Source organism: Panthera leo, chromosome F3 (genome assembly GCF_018350215.1).
Source record: "Panthera leo isolate Ple1 chromosome F3, P.leo_Ple1_pat1.1, whole genome shotgun sequence".
Classification (NCBI taxonomy): Eukaryota; Metazoa; Chordata; class Mammalia; order Carnivora; family Felidae; genus Panthera; species Panthera leo.
This window is the reverse complement of record NC_056696.1, coordinates 18,741,392-18,746,728: the sequence shown is the minus strand read 5'-3', so window position 1 is coordinate 18,746,728 and position 5,337 is coordinate 18,741,392.

Sequence of the window (5,337 nt, the reverse complement as noted above, 5' to 3'; positions counted from 1 at the left end):
CTAAGCAATTTACCCAAAGACCTGTGGAAACTAAGAATGCAGCCAAGACATACCTTAAATGCATTCTGCTAAAGTGGAAGAAGCCAGACTCCAAAGGTCATGTCCTGTATGATCCCATTTATACGACATTCTGGAAAAGGCCAAACTATAGAGACAGAAAAGATCAGTGGTGGCCAGAAATTGGTAACTGGGGGAGAAAAGCTGAAGACAAAAAACACAATGGGACTCTGGGGTGGGGGGACTGTTCTCTATCCTGATTATGGTGACGATGCAGGACTACACGCATTTGTCAAAACTCGGAGAAGTACAGACCTAGAAAGGTAACTGCATGCAAATGCTACCTCAAGAAACCCGATGCAGTGTGCCCACTGCTGCGGGGAGAAAAGTGGAGCCGGGGGTGGGCCTGGGATCTTTTGATTCTGCATACAGCGTTCTTCCGTCATTATCCTGCAGGTGTCCAAAGACCAAATGATAGCGTAACAGTGGTTGGTCATGGACTGGGGCCCATCTGTAGATCCCCTCACCTAGCCCCTCAGAGGACCCCGTGGAGCCAGACAGAATGGAGCGGAGCTAGCTTCTGGTCCCAGCTCCGTCAACCCCGAGGACCCTAACACATCAAATAGCCAATCACCAAATGAGCACCGGCCAATGACTAGGCCACCGCTCTGCCACGAAATAGCTGCCAACAAATAGTTGGGCAAGTTAACCAACTCCTGGGAGCTGTCTGTAAACTGGAAACATCGGAATAGAAAACCTCTAAGCTTTCTTCCAGGTCACACTTGAGCTTCTCTAATTTTCAGCCCACTGTTTTCCTAATTGTTTTCTCAGTTATTTCACACACACACACACACACACACACACACACACACACACACAGCCAGTGCCCACTTCTCATAAATATCTCAGAGAGTCAAGTATACTTTAGCAATGGACACCCGCATTTATTTTAATCCTTAAAGAAAGCCATATATTCAAAGACAACTCCACTGGAACACTGATGGGCAGCAACAGGGGAGTTTTTGAGTGCTGTCATTAGAGTGGCAAAGGTGTCCTATACAACATGTCACTGTCATATGTTTCGCAAATCAAATATCAGAACACATGGTATTAGTATGAAAATATTTAAATCGGAGCGGTTTTTAAATTTGCTACTGTGCTGGAATCTTAAAATTTGGTAATTCCCTCAAGATGGTAATAATAACATTATTAATAACAATAACTAACACTTATTGCTTACAATATGGCAAGCACCATCCTGGTCACTTTATATATATATATATATATATTATATATATATATATATATATAATATATATATATATATATGATCCTCACAAAAGTTCTGTGAGGTAGGGCCTTTTATTATCTCCATTTTCAAATGAAGAATAATAAAACCATTTAACATTTATTAAGCACATATCATGTGCTCAGTGTGGCATCTACTAGTCAATAGACACCTACTAAGCAACGTACATAAACTATCTCATTTAATCCAACAAGTAACCTATGAGATAGCTCCACTTTCTCCTTTTTTTATTTTTATTTTTTTAGTTTATTTATGTACTTGAGAAAGAGTGCGGGCAGGGAAGGGGCAGAGAGAGGAGAGGGAATCCCCAGCAAGCCGACGCGGAGCGCAAACTCACGAAACCATGAGATCGTGACCTGGGCCAAAACCAAGAGTCACACGCTTACCTGACTGAGCCACTCAGGTGCACCTGATCCTCATTTTGAGAAGGGAAACCAAGGCAAAGAGTGTTTAGGCAGCTTACCTGGGCTTATGCACCTTGAAAACAACCACCTGTCTCCAGAGCCCACTGAGTCACTATGCCGCACAGCCTCTTCGTGGAGGATATAAATACATACCAATGAGGATCTGACTCCCAACACAACACCACCAGACTTCTCCTGATGAGGCCATTCAGCGGTTTCTCTGGAGTCAAGGAAGATCTTCCTTAGGTCTTTTCCTAAAGTCTCCCCTGGCTGAGGGGCCGGTGCCTCCAAAGTGGCCCCAGCTGATAGCAGCAGCCAGGTGCAGGCTCTGATTTTGCTAATGCTCAGGTACTTTCCACAGATCCCCGAGGACTCCTATTCTCACCAACTGTGCCCCCAGACCCATCACGTCCCCACTGAAACCTAAGGGACATGTAACCAACCAGCTGCAAACAGAAAGTCACTCCCCCAAGTCACTAACTCCATCTGGAAGGAATCATGCAAGATAGAGCAACGTTGAGTAGTCTATTTATTATAACTAACAAAAACTTTTCATACTAATAACAGCTATTAGTTGATGGTCTATTAACCGTCATAAAATAGGTATTTCCTGTGTTCAGGTCAGCTCTGATACAGAACTCCAGGTTTTAGCCCCGATTCTACATTCTGAATGGTACTCATGTTATTTAATTGCTGAAATATGGCCCACGTGTAAAATATTTCAAAATGAATATGCCCCCCAGATGTCTTCAAGAAAGGCAACAGGCCTGTGGAAGAGGAAATATACCCTTCTTAAATGCCCACCCAGGCCAGCCTTCCTATAGATCGCAGCCACGGCTGGGGGCAGACAGAAGTGCAAACCCCGAAGCTTGTCAGGTGCCCCCCCCACCGAGTCATCCAGCAGAGACCCTGTCCAGGAGCTGCCAAGATGAGTTCAAGTTTCTTTTCTACAGACTAAACTCTATACAGTGAAGAGGGAAGGCTCTGTAGGTGACAAACATGGATTCCAACGTGGGCTCTGCCCCGTGGCCAGTGTCATCTGGGGCACAGTCCAGGGCTACCGGTGAGGACAACGGCGTGCCTACAACCTAAGTGAGAGGCCATAAAAAGGCACATTTCTCAGCTACGTATCCAGAACAGTGAAAGTGCCTAGCAAACATTGGTATTACTAAAGATGTCAACTCCTTCCAATTTTCTACCCTATAAGTTTCTGACTTTAAACTTTCAATAGCCCCCAGAGATCCAGTTGGATGTCATTTCTTACTCAGAAGATCAGCCTTTCCTGTGTCCCAGCTGCCCCTCATTTGTTGAAATCTGTCACTGTCAATCCTGCCAGTCCATTTTTATAGTAAACATAAACATTTTGCACTGAAAACTCACAGTATGAGCCACCATACGTAATTGCAAAAAGAAAAAAAAACTTAATGCTCTAACATTAAAAAAGAAAATAAGGCTATAACGAAATTTCAACATATACGTATTTCTGACACAACTACGTTAAAAGATAAACAAAATCATTAAATGCTTGAACGTACTTCTCATGAATCAGTATGGACTTAAGAGCAATAACAAAATACTCAACAAACATTACAGGCATTTTTTCCTTATGCCGACATCTTGAAATCACGGCTATCAAAGTATCTTAGTACAAGTTCATGGAGTCGGCATGGCTGCCATAGCTCCAAATGCAGAAGGACAGAGGCATGTCCATCAGTGGCTGAAACACCATAAGCAGCAATGCCATCAATGGCACGTTTCCAAAATGGCGAACGACCCTGGGTAAAATGTGCAAACCAATCAAAAGGCAATCTTTCTTCAATAACATGGAAGTTGCATTCCTGGGAAAGTGTATTTAAAGTGCACCCAAAAAAGACCTTTGTGATTGAAGCATCTGTATTGAAAATAAAGTTAACTTCCAGACTTGGATCATTATAAATGGGTTTTTCGTCTATGTGAATGTTCGGCCAGAATTCAAGAGTCAGGCAGGAGGAAGATTCATTCTGTGGGACTATCCATGCACTACAGGGAAGTCTGATGTCCCTAGCACGTGCCCACTGAGCCAACAGTAACCTCCAATCGCAGCGACACCAAAACCATCCTCACTATTTCCCAAAGCGACCCTAGGGGGCAGCACTTCCCCCACTGAGAACCACCCATCTAAACCAAGGCCAGAGTATTATGCAGACAAATCGGGTTGAACCTTGTATATATGTTTGACTGTAACACACTGCCAGGATCCACAAGGGAGAAAGTCATGTGGAGGCTTCTAACTGCATTTCTTACGTTATTTGGTGAGAAAGCTGAAGTATCTATTCCTCAGTAGTGGTTTGAACTGTGTGTGCCTTATATACACACAAAGATGCATAGAACGTATTCTACCAAATGATCACTTTTCTCAGTATCATCTATTGAGCTTCTCCCTGCTCAAGTAGCCATCTACTCGGTTCCATTAAAATCTTTCTACTTAAAAATAAATAAATAGAGGGACGCCTGGGTGGCTCAGTCAGTTGAGCGTCTGACTTCGGCTCAGGTCATGATCTCACTGTTTGTGGGTTCGATCCCTGCGTCAGGCTCTGTGCTGATGGCTCAGAGCCTGGAGTCTGCTTCAGATTCTGTGTCTCCCTCTCTCTCTCTGGCCTTCCCCCGCTCACACTCTGTCTCTCTCTGTCTCTCAAAAAATGAATAAATGTTAATATATATATATATAATATATATATATTTATATAATATATAATATATAATATATATATAATATATAATATATAATATATATATATATATATATAATATATATATATATATAATATCCAGGATTGCAAATCTCAAAACTCAAATAATGAACTCTGATTGGTCCTCAATGCCACATAACATGGCTCAAATAATCACTGGAAAATTTTAGTTACCAAACCCATGGCCATCACTGGCTCTGAGTAGTTCTTGGGCTAAAGTAGTTAAGATCTCAGAAGCCATGGTGGAAATGCTAGTGGTCTCTAGAGAAATGTTTTCTGCAGAATGCTACACATACATTCCCCCCATGGAGTGTCTGAGTTCTCAGATGAGAAGATACAAGCTCTGCCCTATATTGCCTCATAGACTTGCTAGAAATACCTGAGCATGAACAAATTGTAAGACACGGCTATAAGTACTATCTTGGAAGACTGAATGAAGTCCTCCCAGGCACCAAGGATAAAATAACCAACGGTTCATGCAGTAATCAAGGGGATTTCACAGAGGGGGTGATTTTTTAATAGAGTCTGAAATGAAGACTAGGAGTTTTCTAAGTGCGGGGTATTTCTAGATAGCATGGCGTGAACAAGATGCCACAGTAACACTTCATTCAAGGCTTCAGGACAGCATTTATCGCTAAGTCCCACAGTTTACCCATAGTCATGTCTTTCTTCTCAATGACCCTGGAAAGCAATCTAGGGTGGTACCTGTGTCTTACTACCTGTGTATTTCCAGAAGCAATAAACAAAAACAAACATACACACACACACACACACACACACACACACACACACACAAAACAGGCTCAAATGAGGAAACCATGAAAAATTTTGATCACTGGGGAGAGGAAATTCCTAGAGAGAAGCAAATGATCCCTCCCTTTCCTCATCTGGCTGTTGA